The sequence below is a fragment of the Heptranchias perlo genome, chromosome 9 (assembly GCF_035084215.1).
Source record: "Heptranchias perlo isolate sHepPer1 chromosome 9, sHepPer1.hap1, whole genome shotgun sequence".
Taxonomy (NCBI): domain Eukaryota; kingdom Metazoa; phylum Chordata; class Chondrichthyes; order Hexanchiformes; family Hexanchidae; genus Heptranchias; species Heptranchias perlo.
In genome coordinates, this window is record NC_090333.1 from 45,307,878 (window position 1) to 45,327,505 (window position 19,628).

Consider the following 19,628-nt stretch of genomic DNA (forward strand, 5'->3'; position numbering starts at 1 on the left):
TGGGTAGTGTTCCTGGACTTGTTGCTGGTACATGACTAAAAGCAGGAAATTCATTGCAAAGAGAGGGAAAATATGATATGGACAGGAAAATTCTGATGATAGGAATTTGGAAAATTTAGGAACAGAAAGATGATTCACCCCATCCAGCCTGCCCCTATTTGGTTGATGACAACCCTTCCTCCATGTCCCTCAATCCTCTCATTTTGCAGAAACATTCACTTTAACTAACCCATTTATTCTTTTCCCTTCAATGGTCCTTCTTCGGCAACTTATTGAAAATGTTTATTACCCTTTGTGCATAATGATTCAGCCTGAATTCCTTATTTACTGCTAATATTAATTTCATGTTTCCTAGTTTTTGAATTTTCCATGGTACGAACAATTCATCCAGATCAATCTTATCAATCCCTTTCATCATTCTACAGGATGCACTGCAGCAACTCGCCAAGGCTTCTTCAACAGCACCTCCCAAACCCGCGACCTCTACCACCTAGAAGGACAAGGGCAGCAGGCACATGGGATCAACACCACCTGCACGTTCCCCTCCAAGTCACACACCATCCTGACTTGGAAATATATCGCCGTTCCTTCATTGACGCTGGGTCAAAATCCTGGAACTCCCTACCCAACAGCACTGTGGGAGGACCTTCACCACACGGACTGCAGCAGTTGAAGAAGGCGGCTCACCACCACCTTCTCAAGGGCAATTAGGGATGGGCAATTAATGCTGGCCTTGCCAGCGACGCCCACATCCCATGAACGAATTTTTTAAAAATTAAATACCTTTATTGAGTCACTTTGAAGTCTGCTCTTTTCCATGAACTGGAATTAGGCTAAAATTTCAATTTAAATAAAATAAAATGGACTTCCTGTGTAAAGAGCTGAAGAATGGGTTACCAAGAATATTGCTTTGACCTTCTAAAACAAGCACTTTCACTATTGGCTCTATAATCTGATTAGTGTTCACACTGATATGGTGTGGCATCGCTGGCATTGGCAGTTCTCTGATACAGTAATTTTAAAGAAAGCAGAACAAAGCATTTTAATTAAAAGGAACGTAAAGGTTAAAAATTACTGCTGGCGTTATGGATGAATGACTGCCAGGTTCCTATGGCATTCCTCTGAGTACTATTTTAATGGACATACTAACCCTTATTTATTTTAATAGGCTAAAGCTTCTGTTAAAATAGCGCAGAGGAATTTCATACAAACATGCTAAACATTTTTTCACTGTTCATACTAACAGTAATTTTTAGCTCTATAGTACAGATCACAGGAGTGCAATTAACCAATCTGCAATGGTGAATGATACTATCATTATGAATGAATTTGACAATATGACTATGGAACAACATTCAGCAGCTCATACACTGATGAAACTCTGGTACATTTTAAGCAGTAGATTCTGTTTTGAGTCTTGTATTATGGCACCCTCTTTCAATAAGGTTCAGATGTTGTATGTGGAGAATTAATCCAGCCAAACTCAAAATAAACCGATCCAAGTGGAGGGGAATTGATCAAAGTAAGCCAAATCCAAGCCTTTGAGGTTTAGTTAGAATTTGGCTCTGACTTATCCACCCTCCCCCCTCAAACCAATGTCCCAAAAAACCATGACTGCATATAAAGTATAACAAGATCCTTTTTTGCCACTTGTAAAACCACAACTTCTTATTTAAGATGGCTCTACTTTCATCCCGTTTTGAATATCAGCTTCAACTTCTGCTATCAGTAGGGATTTGGACTGAGGCAAACTGAACTGATTCAAGCCGACTTGTATAATCTATAATTCATCAGCTTCAAAACACAGGGGAATGATTTCTTTTTTCCTCTCAATTTTCTCCCCTCCTCTTCTGAGGGTGCTGACTTACAATGGGGTACAGTTCCATAGGTGTTGTCCCCCTTCCACTAGCATGCCCTCAAGTGGTCATTTTATTATGTGTGAAGCAATACAGTGTCAGAAGGCTAGTTGACTGTGGAGAGCATCAAACACAAATCTAACATCCACACATGTGCCTTTTCCAGCAGAAGTCACCAAGGAGCAATCAGGAGTGGGAACTCTACATGTTTTTCCTCCCATCATTGAATCAGGGATGCTGAGACTAATGGTGGCACTCCTACTGGTACATAAGAACATAAAAACAAATGAACTAGGGGCAGGAGTAGGCCACACGGCCCCTCGAGCCTGCTCTGCCATTCAATAAGATCATAGCTGATCTTCAACCTCAACTCCACTTTCCTGCCTGATCCCCCTATCCCTTGATTCCCCGAGAGTCCAAAAATCTATCCATCTCAGCCTTGAATATATTCAACGGCTCTGCATCCACAGCCCTCTGGGTAGAGAATTCCAAAGATTCACAACACTCTGAGTGAAGAAATTCCTCCTCATCTCAGTCTTAAATGGCCAACCCCTAGTCCTATTAGTTTCCCAAGTACTTTTTCTCTACTGATAATAATTACTTTAAGTTCCTCACTCTCATTAGCCCCTTGATTCCCCACTATTTCTGGTATGCTTTTTGTGTCTTCTACTGTGAAGACAGATACAAAATATTTGTTTAACGCATCTGCCATTTCCTGATTCCCCATTATAATTTCTCCTGTCTCAACCTCTAAGGGACCAACGTTTACTTTTCCTATTCTTTTCCTTTTTACCTACTTGTAGAAGCTCTTACTATCCGTTTTAATATTTCTTGCTAGTTTACTTTCATATTCTATTTTCTTCCTTTTTATCAATTTTTTGGTCATACTTTGCTGGTTTATAAACTCTCCCAATCCTCAGGTTTACTACTTTTCTTGGCAACATTATAGGCCTCTTCTTTTAATCTAATACTATCCTTAACTTCTTTAGTTAGCCACGGGTGGATCACTTTTCCCATTAAGTTTTTATTTCTCAATGGAATGCATATTTGTTGAGAATACTGAAATATTTCTTTAAATGTTTGCCATTGCTTTTCAACAGTCAAATCCTTTAATTTAGTTTCCCAATTTACCTTAGCCATCTTGTCCCTCATACCTATGTAATTGGCTTTATTTAAGTTTAAGACTAGTTTCAGACTTAAGTACGTCACTCTCCAACTGAATGTGAAATTCTATCATATTATGATCACTCTTCCCCAGAGGATCCTTTACTGTGAGATTACTAATTAACCCTGTCTCATTACACAATACAAGATCTAAAATAGCCTGTTCCCTGGTTGGTTCCATGACGTGTTGCTCTAGGAAACCATCTCAAATACATTCCATGAACTCGTCCTCCAAACTACCTTTGCAATTTGATTTGCCCAGTCTATATGAAGATTAAAGTCCCCCACGATTATTGCATTGCCTTTGTTACAAACTCCTATTATTTCATGATTAATACTCTGTCCAACAGTATAGCTACTATTAGGGGGACTATAAACTACTCCTACCAGTGTTTTCCACCCCTTGTTATTTCTTATTTCCACCCATACTGATTCTACTTCCTGATCTTCCAAGCCAAGATTCTTTCTCACCACTGTCATAAGAACATAAGAAATAGGAGCAGGAGTAGGCCAATCGGCCCCTCGAGCCTGCTCCGCCATTCAATAAGATCATGGCTGATCTGATCCTAACCTCAAATCTAAATTCATGTCCAATTTCCTGCCCGCTCCCCGTAACCCCTAATTCCCTTTACTTCTAGGAAACTGTCTATTTCTGTTTTAAATTTATTTAATGATATAGCTTCCACAGCTTCCTGGGGCAGCAAATTCCACAGACCTACTACCCTCTGAGTGAAGAAGTTTCTCCTCATCTCAGTTTTGAAAGAGCAGCCCCTTATTCTAAGATTATGCCCCCTAGTTCTAATTTCACCCATCCATGGGAACATCCTTACCGCATCCACCCGATCAAGCCCCTTCACAATCTTATGTTTCAATAAGATCGCCTCTCATTCTTCTGAACTCCAATGAGTAGAGTCCCAATCTACTCAACCTCTCCTCATATGTCCGCCCCCTCATCCCCGGGATTAACCGAGTGAACCTTCTTTGTACTGCCTCGAGAGCAAGTATGTCTTTTCTTAAGTATGGACACCAAGACTGTATGCAGTATTCCAGGTACGGTCTCACCAATACCTCCCTGTTTTTATATTCTATCCCCCTAGCAGTAAACGCCAACATTCCGTTGGCCTTCTTGATCACCTGCTGCACCTGCATACTACATTTTTTATTTTCTTTCACTAGGACCCCCAGATCCCTTTGTACTGCAGTACTTTCCAGTTTCTCGCCATTAAGATAATAACTTGCTCTCTGATTTTTCCTGCCAAAGTGCATAACCTCACATTTTCCAATATTGTATTGCATCTGCCAAATCTCCGCCCACTCACCCAGCCTGTCTATATCCCCTTGTAGGTTTTTTATGTCCTCCTCACTCTCTACTTTCCCTCCCATCTTTGTATCATCTGCAAACTTTGATACGTTACACTCAGTCCCCTCCTCCAAATCGTTAATATAGATTGTAAAGAGTTGGGGACCCAGCACCGACCCCTGCGGAACACCACTGGCTACTGGTTGCCAGTCCGAGAATGAACCATTTATCCCAACTCTCTGCTTCCTGTTAGCTAACCAATCCTCCACCCATGCCAGAATATTACCCCCAATCCAGTGATTCTTTATCTTGAGCAATAATCTTTTATGTGGCACCTTGTCGAATGCCTTTTGGAAGTCTAAATACACTACGTCCACTGGTTCCCCTTTATCCACCCTGTACGTTATGTCCTCAAAGAACTCAAGCAAATTTGTCAGACATGACTTCCCCTTCGTAAAGCCATGCTGACTTTGTCCTATTAAATTATGTTTATCCAAATGTTCCGCTACTGTCTCCTTGATAATAGACTCCAAAATTTTACCCACCACAGATGTTAGGCTAACTGGTCTATAATTTCCAGCCTTCTGCCTACTACCCTTTTTAAATAAGGGTGTTACATTAGCAGTTTTCCAATCTGCCGGGACCTTTGCCGAGTCCAGAGAATTTTGGAAAATTATTACCAAAGCATCCACAATCCCTACTGCCACTTCCCTCAAGACCCTAGGATGTAAACCATCAGGTCCAGGGGATTTATCCGCCTTGAGTCCCATTAATTTACTGAGTACCAATTCCTTAGTGATTTTAATCGTATTTAGCTCCTCCTCCCCTAGAGCCCCCTGTTTGTCCAGTGTTGGGATATTCTTAGTGTCCTCTACCGTAAAGACTGAAACAAAATATTTGTTCAGCATTTTTGCCATCTCCATGTTTCCCACCATTAATTTCCTGGTCTCATCCTCTAAGGGACCTACGTTTGCCTTAGCCACCCTTTTTCTTTTTATATAACTATAGGATCTCTTGCTATCTGTTTTTATATTTTTTGCTAATTTATTTTCATAATCTATCTTCCCTTTCTTAATCAATCCTTCAGTTACTTTTTGCTGTCTTTTGAAGACTTCCCAATCTTCTATCCTCCCACTAAGTTTGGCTACCATATATGTCCTTGTTTTTAGTCGGATACTATCCTTAATTTCTTTACTTAGCCATGGATGGCTGTCATTTCTTTTACACCCTTTTTTCCTCAGTGGAATATTTTTTTTTTGGAAGTTGTAAAATAACTCCTTAAATGAACACCACTGTTCATGTACCGTCTTACCCTTTAATCTATTTTCCCAGTCCACTTTAATCAATTCCGCTCTCATACCATCATAGTCTCCTTTATTCAAGCTCAGTACGCTTGTTTGAGTACCAACTTTCTCACCCTCTAATTGGATATGGAATGTAACCATGTTATGGTCACTCATTCCAAGGGGATCCTTAACTAGGACATTATTAATTAATCCTGGCTCATTACACAGGACCAGGTCCAAGGTTGCTTGCCCCCTTGTAGGATCAGTTACATACATCCCTAATACACTCAATGAACTCTTCCTCAAGGCTGCCCTGCCCAATTTGATTTGTCCAGTTAATATGATAGTTAAAATCCCCCATAATTATAGCTGTTCCCTTATTACATGCCCCGACTATTTCCTGATTAATACTTCTTCCAGCAGAGTTGCAACTATTAGGAGGCCTATATACTACGCCCACTAGTGTTTTTTTCCCTTTATTATTCCTTATCTCTACCCAAACTGTTTCATTATCCTGATCCGTTGTCCCAATATCATTTCTCTGTATTACAGTGATTCCTTCCTTTATTAACATAGCCACCCCACCTCCCCTTCCTTCCTGCCTGTCCTTCCTGATTGTTAAATACCCTGGCATATTTAATTCCCTGTCCTTATGTCATCCTTTATTATTAGGCCTACACCCCTTCCTTTTCCTTTCTGCCTGTCCTTTCTACACGTCATGTACCCTGGAATATTTAGTTCCCAATCTTGGTCACTTTGCAATCATGGGCTCAATTTTGGAACTGAGCCGGGAAGGGAGAGAGGGATCATTTTGAGGTCGGGAAACCCATTAGTACGAGTTTCCCAGATGTCCTTACGATTTTGATGTAAGAACATCTTTTTTTTTCTGTTTCCCGTCCGACTGACCAGCTGATTGACAGGCTGGTCTCAGTCGGACGGGAGACCAGACTGGGAGAGGATGTCTGCAGGTAAGTCTTTGTTTGCATGGGGGGGGGGGGGGGGAACAGGGGCATGGGCAGGCAAGGGGCATTGGTGGGCAAGGGGCATAGGTGGGCATGGGTGGGCACAGGGGTCTTGAGTAATGGGGGATGGGATCGGGGGTCAGTCACGGGGGGCAGGATCGGGGTCATCGTGGGGGTCAGCGATTGTTGAGGGGGAGGGTCGATGGATCGGGGTCAGAGGATCGGGGTTGGGGTCGGTAGATCGGGTCAGAGGATTGGGGTTGGGGGTCGGGTCGAGGATCGGGGTCGAGGGTCGGGGATCCACGATTGGGGGTGGGTGGGGGGGTCGGTGCAGGTAAGCTTGTTGGGCCTGGAGAAGCACTCCTGCTCCACCGGGCTCACAAGCTGTGCCTTTGTAGGCACTTAACTGCAGTCTCGGGCCTTCTCACCTCCTTTCACGAGGTGTAAAACAGAAGGCCTGGGAATACCGGCCCCCCAGGGTTGAAATCGGGAATTAGTTAAAAATGGAGGCCTGAAGCCTCCTTGAAAGATTTTAAGACCCGTCCCGCCTCCTGGGAGCAGGTTGGCCACCTGCCCCTCGTCCCACCCCCGTGAAAACCGGAAATGCGCGGGTTGGGGGCGGGTCTGGAATGGTGGCAATTTTCAATGCCCCCCCCTGCCCCTAACTCACCCGTTTTTTACTTTTAAAATCGAACCCAATGTCTCTGTAATGGCTATTAGATCAAACCCATTTATCTCTATTTGTGCAACTAATTCATCTCTCTTGTTACGAATGCTCCATGCATTCAGATAAAGAGCCTTTAATTTTGACATTTTACAATTTTTTCCTGCTTTGACCTTACTTGTTGATGCTCTATTATTGGTAAACTCTCTGTCCCTTCCTGCCACACTCTGCTTATCTTTACCCAAATCGCTACACTGCTCTGTTGCCTTGACTTTTCTCTTTAGATTTCTAAATTTCCCCTTACTCAGGCCCCCACAACTCCCTTTTAGTTTAAAGTCCTATCTACAGCCGCAGTTATTCGATTCACCAGGACGCTGGTCCCAGCCCGGTTTAAGTGGAGCCCATCCCAACGGAACAGCTCCCTCTTTCCCCAGTACTGGTACCAGTGCCCCATGAATCGAAACCTCTTCCTCCCACACCACTCTTTGAGCCACGCATTTAACTCTCTGATCTGTTTGACCCTGTGCCAATTTGCACGTGGCTCAGATAGTAATCCAGAGATTATTACCTTTGAGGTTCTGCTTATTAATTTAGACCCCAGCTCCTCAAACTGTCTCAGCAGAATCTCATTCCTAGTTCTACCTATGTCATTGATTCCTACATGGACCACAACAGCTGGATCCTCCCCCCTCATGCTCCAAGTTCTTTTCCAGTCGTGAGGAGATGTTCTTAACCCTGGCACCGAGCAGGCAACACAGCCTTCAGGACTCTCGGTCACGGCTGCAGATAACAGTATCTATCCCACTGACTATACTATCCCATAACACTACGACATTCCTTTTCGCTCCCCCCACTTGAATGGCCTCCTGTACCACAGTGCCATGGTCAGTTTGCCCATCCTCCCTGCGGTCCCTGCTCTCATCCATACCGGTAGCAAGTCTCTCGTACCTGTTGGACAAGGTCAAGGGCTGAGGCTCCTCCATCACTAGATCCTGGGTCCCCACACCTGCCTGACTCGCAGTCACACCCTTCTGTCCCTCACCACTGAACGAATCTATAATACTACCTAATCTAAGGGGTGTGACTGCCTCTTGTATCGAAGTGTCCAGGTAACTCTCCTCCTCCCGGATGCATCATAATGTCTGCACTCGGACTCCAGCTCAACAAACTCTGAGCTGAAGTTCCTCGAGCTGGAGATCCTTACTGTAGATGTGGTTACTCGGGATCTCGCTGCTCTCCACAAACTCCCACATGCTGCAGTTACAACACACCACTTGCCTTGTTAGTTTATTAGAGATTTTAATCCCTCGCTATTCTCAGTCTTATTAACTAATTAATTTATGCAGTTTAAGTTATTGATTTAAGCTCTTAGTTAAACCCCTACCCTAATTTAGAGAGAATAAAACAGTAATACTCACCGGGCAATCACCTAATTGCTGTCCTGTGACGTCACCCTTTCACTTTCTGCCTGTGGTGAGTTGACTCCAACTGTATAAAAGCCACATATCTCCTGCTGCCCTTTATTCCCTCCCGCTCTCACTCTCACTCTACTCTCGGGCCTTCTGCCAGCCAATCACCTACCTGCTGTCCTGTGACATCTCTCCTTGATTTTTTTTGGTCCCACCGAATTTATCCTGAAGATTTTCCGCCTCCGCTGCTCCAAGTGAGTTTAGGCCTTCGATCCCCGATTTTTATTTACTTGCCTCTGCCATTCCGGACCTCGCTCCCGCCTCTCAGAGCTCTTCCTCTCAGTTCACTGTCCCTCCCCCTCTACACTCAATTCCCCCTCTCAGCAAATTCTCAAGTTCCCACTCTGTTCGCTATCCATTCCATTTGCTGGTAGTCTGGATGATATCAATTAAGTCAACACAACCAGGGATAGAACCCAGAACCTTCCGGTCTGTAGGGCTCTTTTCTTCATTAAGCAGTACATCTGTCAATTAACCCATTTTGGAGATTTGATTTCTAATGGGTCAAGTACATTTCATTTTTGCTCTGTGCATTCTACCTAAGTGGCAGTGGTAAGGCCTCTGTTGTGGTCCTGGTTTGCCACAGAACATATGGGAGCAGCTGGCTTTTTTTTGTTCATGTGTGCGATCACCTGGACAGACATGAACTCAGTTTAATATCTCATCCAAAGCACAGCCCTCAGTAATGCAGCGGAATGGCAGTTTAGATCATGTGCTTAAGTCCTGGAGTGGGGCTCAAACCAGCAACTTTCTGACTAAGGAGCAAGAGTGCTACCAATTGAGCCAAGCTAACACTTATTTACATGATTAGTATGTGCCATTTTCCTTTTTGGAAATTCTTTACTTTTTTTCTAACCCATTATATCTAGGGTTCACAACACCAATAACCAGTCCTAAAAATCATTACATTTGTGGTGCAAGTAGAAGCAGAAAGCAGTCAGGGTCAGTCATGTCGTTTTACCTACCAACTCCTCCACCCTGCTGGTAAAATTACTGTACAGTATAAGATGGGATCTTACCTGAAGAGCAAACGTCAAATGTACAAAACCACTATTGAAAACAGCAGTGTACTACAAGTACTGCATTAAGACCATGACCAGCCAGCCAGAAAGATAAGAAATGTTCATCCCATCGGTCTAGGCCAGATAGGATTGGTCGATGGATGTGCCCCCGATCCCAATCCCATCCCAAATCCCAGGGTCAGGAGCATTAGCATGTTGCAGGCAGGCACCTGCATCATCTTTAAACAACTGAGGTTCCTGCCTTGGTGTGTAGGAGAGGGATTTCACTGTAGCACTTTGCTGCAGCATTTCTGGGCTGCTGCACTTGGCAAAGATTTTTAAAAAGTTTAAAACTAGCCAGGGTTTGAAGTTCCCATTTCCCGACAGCAATTGATTGGTCTGCAATCGATTTCCATGGGGAAATGGCCTTTTAAAATTTCAGTGTCTCTGGTTCCACCAGGATCAAGTCCTGGCAAGCAAATATGTTTGCTTTGCAATATGCACTTGCATGGTGGGGGCAAATGAGGTAGCACTGGAGGGAACTTTGATGGGCGGGGCCATCCTACCAGTCCCGCCTCTTTTAGTGATGTCTACATGGAGGGGAGCAGACACTAGAAACACCCATCCACACTTTGTGAAAATTTCAAGGCAGAGAAAAGGAATGGAGACCTGGTGTAATCAGGTCCCATTCCAAATTGCACCAGGTTTACTCAGATTTTGTAATTTCAGCTGCCCATTGTTGTTTCTCTAATGTCATGAATTAAAATAAGAAAGATTTGAAGTTGGACTTGAAGAACTGACACGTTAAGTGTTTTAAACCCAGCAGGGCATTTTGGTAATTCAGTCAGTCATTTAAGTGCAGGTATCTCCAAGTACTAGAAAGAGATAACAGCTAGAATTGCCCTGGTTACACTACTCCTCGCAATGTGGAGCTTTGGTTACTGACAACAGGTTCAGCATATTCGCATTATTGTAAAGATACAACTGTTGGTGAGAGGGAGGAGACAGCTGACCATTAGCTCCATCCATTTAACAATGGTATTGTCACAAGATACACCATCAGACTGACATTGCAGGCATTTATGAAATCCTGACCAAGGACAGTTGGGGAATTTTAACCCTCCTATGATGGGCGGGAGGGGGTCGGGGTTAAATTGTTAAAAATGTGAAACCCGACCCCAACCCGTAGCAGACTCGCCTACTTCTGGTTTTACTGTGGCAGGTTTGGGGGCGTCTGAGTAACTGGAGAGGCTCTGGAGAGCCGGGTTGGTGATTTTAATTGGGGAGGCTGTGTTCCTCAGATTTTGGCAGCCATTTGAATTTAACGGCTACGGGTCAGGTTTCCCAGGGCTCGGGAAACCCGACAGCTGAAGGGATGCGGGAGCTGCTGGCTCCACCAGGTAAGTGCTTTTCCAGCACTATTTGTGGACTGGGAGCAGCAGGAATGCTTTCCCCCCTGCCCCTCAAGCAAACCTTCTGCTGCCATCTCTCCCTTCCCCGCGATCAGCCTACCCACCCATGATCTCTCCCCGCCCCCACGATCTCTCCCCCCGCAAAGGCTACGAAAAGGTTGGAATGCAAGAGAGAATAGTCTGAAATTATCTTATTTAAATCAAGTATGATAACCCACAGATGTTGGGAGGCATGGTGATTTGTACTATTTATTTTGTACTATTGTAAAAAATAAGTTGTTCTGTTTGAATTAAAGTTAGTCTGATCATACTGATGTTCTGTATGTTTCCCTTACTGTGAAATAATACTGTTTATTGATTTGTATCCAGCTTCATTTCATCAAGCGTTTGCTCAATTCGCCTTCAAAGTGATTGAAGAAGTACCCATGTGAACAACATGAACATCTAATTCAGCTTACATGAGGATATTGCTACATTCCTGGGTTATGCTAAGATACAAGTGGATATAGAGCAGTACAAGTCAAAGTAATGTGCTCAAACCGCTTATGGGAGTTGGTTGACGCTGGTGAACCCCATTACGGCAGACTTAAATTTGAAAGACTCTTGTATTATATCTTTGTCACTTCCAGACTCGATTAAACCAATACTTTCCTGATTGGCCTCCCATCTTTCACCCTCCACAATCTTCAGTTTATTCAAAACTCTGCTGTCTGTGTCCCATCCCTCACCAAGTCTAACTTGGCCATCCACCTGTCCTTGCTGTTCTACAATGGCTCCCAGTCCCCAACACTTCAAATTTAATTCTAATTCTTATATTTAAATCTCTCCACGGTCTCGTCCCTCTCTACCTCTGCAACCCCCCTCTAGCACTACAGCCTCCCTCCAAACTCTCAATTCCTTTGGCTCCAGTTTCTTGTGCGGACCCCCTCCCTCCCTTCGCCTGACCACTGACAGCGACCTTCATCTCCTAAAGTCTCTGGAATTCCCTCCCTAGACCTTTCCACCACACTCTCCCCTAAAAACCTCCTTATAAGTCACCTCTTTGACCATGCTTTTAGTCCCCTGTCTTAATCTCTCTTCCTTTGGCTTGGAGCCAATGTAGGTCAGCGAGCACAGGGGTGATGGGTGAACAGGACTTGGTGTGAGTTAGGATATAGGCAGCAGAGTTTTACTGACACAAACCTAGGGCTGGAGAGTTTGCACAGTAGTGTGTGTTGCAGCCTTGTAGCACATCTACAGTATAAGATTATGAGATGATTATGAAATTACATGAAATTATTTGAGTTCATTATATCCAGCAGTAAAGGTTATCTCTATCATTGGGTCATTTATTAAAGTAGGTTACACAATAGTATTTTGAAGTGGTCTACTCAGGTATTTGAGAACATATCCAATATCCACAATGACACTGCATTGCAGTAGCACCATCATAGCAGATGTTTAAATGAGTTCCTTGGACGCAATGCAATGTTCAGTCCAACAGCGGAACATTTCTCCCACCTTTACTCCCCGTTTACCCTTGTTCTTTTAAAGACAGTGGCCTGTGAAGGGTTATGGATCCATGGGTACAGGTCGCCCTCTGGTGGCCATGTGTGACCTGGGCAGTGAGTGTGGGCAAACGTGACCGTGGGGGTACCAGAGACAAGTCCAAAATTCAATCACCCACAAACTCCTGAACGCACAAAAAATACTTTTTTGGAAATTAGTATTTTATGGTTGCAGCACAAAACATAACTAAAGAAAATATTTCAGCTGGGACACAGCATTGCTATAGTTTCTTCTTGACATTGCAGTTTTGATTCCTTTATAATTAATTGTTACATAATCTAACTTCTGTTTCCAACTCCTGCTTTGGTTTTAGTGGGAATTAATACTCACAGAATGGAAAAAGAATTTATTAGCAAACCACCATAAGTGAAACAAAGATATTTGGGCTGATGCCTTGTACCATCATTTGGCAGTAACCCGCTCGCTGCAGTTTCACATGTGGATCCAATGGACAGTGTGGATTATGAAATTGCAAAGCATTCTATTATAATTTTATCACCTGAAGCATACAGGCAAACTTTATGGAAAGTTCCATATAGTACTTAGAGCTGGTGATACTTGACAATTCTGGTTAGATGGGAAGAACGCCTCTGATCATAAGGGACTGAATCAATTAATGTTAAGGAATCAGTTACTGAAACAAGTTCCAGATAATCTGAGAGTTTGGCTACTTGATCAGGGGTGTAAGGGGTATCAAGCAGTTAAAATGAAGTTATCATTTTGTAACTTTGCGAGCGCCAGGAAAACGTCACCCAGGTTGCTAATCACTCGCCCTAAACCACCCATCCGATGAGTTGCCCACTGAGCCAGCTGTTTAGCCCATACAATGTGAACCTGTGTCATTACAGCTGAGCAGAACACAAAAGGGTGACGACAGGAAGATTAGAGACCTTATGCATCACAATATAGACACTTCCTACCCACCCAGAACCATGTAATCTCCTGGGAGAGGATAACCACCAACACATAGACTTTAATCAATTCAATAGATTGGCTATCAAATGCTGTTAACTTGACAGCTATCTAAAGAGTTAGTCCTAATTTAACTTCACCCATTTTCAGTTGTCTCGAACACTCTCAATTATAATTTAATAATGAGTTGATGCTGAATTACAGTGATACACTGAGTTGCCTTTACAACCACTGTTATTTATTTTGTTAAGTAACTCTTTATCTATTAATTATTTATTATAAAAATTACTAGGTGACCCTGTCTACAGCCATTTACATTTACTAGTTATTTGAATATTCAATGTTTAAATTTAAGTAGTAATCATGATTTTGAAGTTAATAAACAGTTGTTAGTTCATGACTTATTATCTGACTTCTCTGATGATTTGGCAAGAAAGGGTTAATTAATTCACTCAGTAGCTGTGGGTATCCTAATTGGGGATTGATAGGGTAAACTCAAATTCAATCTGAACTGGGGGAACGTAGGACAATTTAGGCATCATTCACTCCTAGGTGTAGGCTGGGAGGTAAACCCCAGATGGTTCCTTAGTGAGGAGTTAAGGTGAAAGGGGGTTAAGGATTCATCTGGCTCCTCGATATATATTTGTCAGGATACTGAAACCCATTGTTCTTACAACAAGGCATCCTTATGTGCCTTGCCTATTCAAATGAAGGGCCCAAGTTGTCACATGATCCACACCCTAGCCAATGGCAGAGTGAATGTTTTGCTTGGTGTACTGCTTCAGTGGACAAACTAATGGGGTCAAAGCCCATTCGGAGGTCCAGCCACCATCACTGTGAGGATGTTTGACAAATGGACCAATGCAGGTAATTTGATACTAGGCAGATCACATCTGCAGCCTTTACCACGTAGTACACGAGACTGCGGCAAGAGCAAGTTGCCAGAGGCCCTAGGCGTAGGTGTTGTGCATCTGTTGAGCACGTTTCCATGCAGCTGTGAGATACAGGAGGCACAGCAGGCCATGACGGCTTGCCAAACGCAGAGTGCACAGTCCTCACAAGCGAGGTACTGGACTCATACCTGAAAGGGAAGCGATGTGACAAAATCAAGCATTTTTATCTATGATGGATTATTTACTGGATTCTTTCTTGTAGATCACAGCACACAGAGAGTTAAAATAGGTTATATTTCCGCACAGTACAGAGAACACACAGCCCCGACTGGTTGAGATGCATGGATCAATTGCAGTCATTGTCCTTGAATAGGAATCTGTCTAACAGGCCATTCAAAGTGTTTGGAATGATCAATGAGTCAAGACATTCCATTCTAGTGAAAGCTTCCTGTGGGTTTGGTCCCAGTACATGTTTCTAATGGAAGGCTCTCTACGCGGGAGTCCTTCCCTGCACCATTTGGGGATCTGGGGTGGATAGTGTTGCACGGAGCAGTGGTGTGCAACAGGTTTTTAAGCACCTTCACGGACTTCCAGGCCGCATGTGATTTTTGCAGCCTAGAGGAATCTGTAGCCCATGTCGACAGGTTGCATCCTCTGTATAGTTCCCTGAAGGGGCTGCTCCTCAACTTTTAATTACACTTTAGCCCCATTCTGCTAATCTTCGGCTGCTCGGTGCGGAGGGGGGGTGGGTAAGTTGGAGGATCTTCTTATGAACCTGGCTAAAACAGCAACTTGTAGGTCCAGGACTGGCGGGGCCCATGGGAGGAGTCGCTATTACTGCCTGCCTTTCTACCATGCCTGGTGACCCTGAAGAGGGAGAATGCATTGTCCACCGATTCGCTTGATGCCCTCTGCGACTGGTGGGCACCGCAGGGTGTACATCGATAATAACATTTTGATTCAGTTTTGAAGATATCCCTTTGTTTTTGGTGGGACTTGATGCTTATTTTGGCATCCTTTAATTTGATTGGACCATCCTATACTACTGGTGGTCTAAAAGGGCCATTTGTTGTGATGATTCTTGTTTGGTGATCCTGGGGCAACCCAGTGTCACCCTTATTGGTCCATCAAAAAAGGCCCAGTACATGTTTGTTTGGCAGCTGTATGTGTATGGGCAATTGCCATTTAGAATCTTGTAAATAGCTGAGTACCTAATCCAGTTATATGAAGTAAAGATTTTAATGTCCCTTTATTCTGGGACAGCTTCAAAAGGAATTTGGAGCTATATCTTGGACGGTATTACACAAAGACAACAGTCAGTTTAAAACCATCAGAGGTTCAAGGCTAGGTCAGGGGACTTTGTGGTATGGATAGCCAAGAATTAATTAAAGGACCGGATTTCAGGGGCTCAATTTTAAAATGGTGGTGGGATGGCAGCCGGGGGTGGGGGGGCGGGGGTGGGTCAAGGCAAACCCGAATAAAAAAAAACCCTACCTTTCTTGACACGATCAGTGGTAATTGATGATGATTAATGTTGTTTCTGGGTTTCGCACCCGGAAACCAGCCTGTTTGACAGGCTGGCTTCTGACAAGAGCTGCAATACCAAGGTGGGGAGAAAGAGAGAGAGAGAGAGTCCTCATCGGGCATTGGAACAGAGAGTGGGGGGGGGGGGGAACAAAGATTAGTGGGGGGACATAGATCAGGGGGGACATAGATCAGGGGGAGGGGACATCGTCAGGGGGGAGACATCGGGAGACATTGGGGGCTGAGACATCGGGGGCTGAGAGAGCATCAGCGGTTGAGAGAACATTGGGGGCTGAGACATCAGAGAGGAGACATCAGAGCATGGAGGGTGCAGGTGACATTGTTTGACAGGTAGGTTTATTTTGTTTTTTAACTTGTGATTTTTTAAAATTCAATTTCTTTACTTTATTTTTGCCTGATCTGGCCCTTCACGCCTGGTTTTACCAGACGTGAATCGGAGGCCGTAGGAAAGCCGCCCAGGTAAGTGCAAAATCGGTTTAACTACCTACTACGTCTAAACTACCTTAAGTACCTCAATGAGGTACATTTGGTTCCTTAACTATCATCCCGCTGGCTTTAACTGTGGGCGGGACCTCCGGATTCGGGACGCCCGTGCGCACACGGGCGCGTCTTCGTGAGATGCAGAAGCCGGCGTGTTGGAGCCGGGTTCCTTTCCTGCTCCTCATTTCCATGATTTTCGGAGCCCCCCGCAACCAACGCACCCGCACGGACATTTTAAAATTGAGCTCCATGGGTCAGTTTAATTTTGAACGTTAGCACAGGAGAAGCATCAGTCACTTTGATATTGAGGAGATTAAAATTTTCTAATTTTTTAATTTGTTATTGGGATGAGGACAACACTGGCAACACCAAATTCATTGCCCATCCCAAGTTGACTTGAGAAGGCAATTATGGGTTGCCTTCTTGAACTGCTGCAGTGCTTCTGGCGATGCTGCTCCTACAATGGTGTTAGGCAAGACGGTCTAGGATTTTGACCCAGCAATGATGAAGGAACAGCAATATAAGCCCAAGTCGGGATGGGGAAGGGGGAACTTAGAGGTGATGGTGTTCCCATGATATTGCTGCTCTTGTCCTTCCTAGTGGTAAAGGTCTTAAGGGAGGGAAGTGTTGTTGAAGTAAGTTTGCTGCAATGCATTGTGTAATTGGTACATTTACTGCCTTAGTATACAGGTAATGGAGGTAATTGAGTCCAGTTACAGAGGCGCCAATCAAGCAAACTGCTCTGTCCTGGATGGTGTCGAGCTTCTTCAGCGTTGTTACAGCTGCTCACATCCAGGCAAGTGGCAAGTATTCCAACACAGTCCTAACGTGGGTCTTGTAGATGGTGGAGATGCTTTGAGGGGTCAGGAGGTGAGCTACTCATCGCAGAGTAACAAGCCTCTACCCTGCCCTTGTACCTATGGCATTGATATGGCTGCTACAGTTTAGCTTCTGGTCAATGGTGACCTCTAAGGTATTGATAGTGGGGGACTCAGTGACCAAGTTGCTATTGAATGCCAGGGAGGCGTAATCGGGCTTTTTCTTGCTGTAAGTAATCATTGTCTGACACTTATGTGGTATGAATGTCACCTGCCCCTTGTCAGCCCAAGCTTGGATGTTGTAGATTGGTTTCATTATCAAAAGGAGTTGTGAATGGAGCTGAACACTGTAGAATCATCAGCAAACAGCCCCAGTCCTGACCTTATGACAGAAGATGGTTGGGTCGTGAACCCTGCCCTGGTGATCTCCTGCGACTATGCCCTGGGGCTGCAATGACTGGTTTTGGACAACCATGAACATCTTCCTTTGTGTCTGAAGGTTCAAGCCAGGACTTGAGTGCATAATCTAGGCTGACATTTCAGGGTAGTATTGAAAGAATGCTACATTTGGATATGATGTTAAATCGGCCTATGAAGGAGAGTGTAAAATATCTCATAGCACTATTCAAAGGAGAGCAGGGCAATTCTCCTTATGTGCTGGCCAAAGTTCCACCCTCAACTACCATCGCCAAAAATTGATTACCTGGTTATTTATTTCCCTTGCTGAGGGGAACCTTGCTGCGCACAAATTGGCTGCTTTGTTTACCTACAAAACAACAAAGTGACTACATTTCAAAAGTAATTCAGTGGCATGTTCTGAGGACATGAAAGGCACTACATAAATGCAAGTTATTTCTCTACTTACCTGTTTCACATTCAATAGATTTGTCTGTTGGTTTATAGCCTGAGCCACAGACTGATAGAATGTAGATTCTTCTGTTTAATGAAGACAAGGAGATGATGTGGCATCACCTCATAGTTCATTATTAATAATGAAAATATAATTATAGCCAGTGAGTATGGCCCAATATTTACGGGGAGGGTGAGAACGGCCGGGAAACGAATTGAGGCAGGGACACGGAGTCCTGCCGAATTTAACAGCAGGGTGTCATTATAATTTTTCCTTCCGTTTCTGGCCCAGCAGCCGGGCAGGAAAACAAGAGGCATGAGGCCACAGCAAAGGACCCTTGGAGATGGGGGGGGGGGGGGCGGGCGGGGAAGAGAGGCCGCGATCGACAGAGGGAAGGCCGAAGGCTTCCATAATGGATCGGGGGAGCACTCCTGCTCCCATAGCCCACAAGGTGTACTGTAAAAAGCACTTAACCTCTTGAGCCAGCAGCTCCTTCCTCCCTTTCACTGCCGGGTTTCCTGAGCCTTGGGAAACCCGCGTGCCAACTGTTAAATTTAAATCAGGCCCCCAATTGCAGTGTAGGAGCATCCTATAAATACGCCTCTCCACTGTGGGACACTCACACACCACAAAACCTGCCGCTGTAAAAATGGTGGCAGGCACGTATCCAGCGGGTTGGAGACATGTTCCCCATTTTTAAATTTTTAACTTCCTACCCCCGGACCCCCTCCTACCTGTAGTGGTGGGGGGAGTGTTAGTATCGAGGTCTATGTGCCAGTTAAGAATTATTCATCAATTCTATCGTAGCTCAAGGGATTTTGTGCCTTTGATGACTGGATCTTCTACATTACAGGGTTGCCTTCCATACCAGCACTGGACACTATAAGAAGATTATGGGATAGCACAACGAACACTTTACTTTCACCTCAGAAACCTGAGATTCGAACTAGGATGAAAGTCGCCTTTTGCTGATAATCGTACAGATCCTACATGAAATATGTTTTGATTGTGTCAACCCAGTGCCAAATGGGCACAAGTCCACAGACCAAAACTGCCCGCAATCCAACTCACTGCCATTCTCACTTACATGTACTCTGTAATAAGAACATAAGAAATAGGAGCAGGAGTAGGCCAATCGGCCCCTCGAGCCTGCTCCGCCATTCAATAAGATCATGGCTGATCTGATCCTAACTTCAAATCTAAATTCATGTCCAATTTCCTGCCCGCTCCCCGTAACCCCTAATTCCCTTTACTTCTAGGAAACTGTCTATTTCTGTTTTAAATTTATTTAATGATGTAGCTTCCACAGCTTTCTGGGGCAGCAAATTCCACAGACCTACTACCCTCTGAGTGAAGAAGTTTCTCCTCATCTCAGTTTTGAAAGAGCAGCCCCTTATTCTAAGATTATGTCCCCTAGTTCTAGTTTCACCCATCCTTGGGAACATCCTTACCGCATCCACCCGATCAA

At 44.2% G+C, this 19,628-nt stretch overlaps 1 protein-coding gene across 1 annotated transcript in view; it reads right to left on the reverse strand.

The window, feature by feature from the left end:
* The window catches only part of slc1a7a (solute carrier family 1 member 7a), a 77,746-nt gene that overhangs the window by 56,678 nt on the left and 1,440 nt on the right, over positions 1-19,628 (reverse strand). The window lies entirely within an intron of this gene.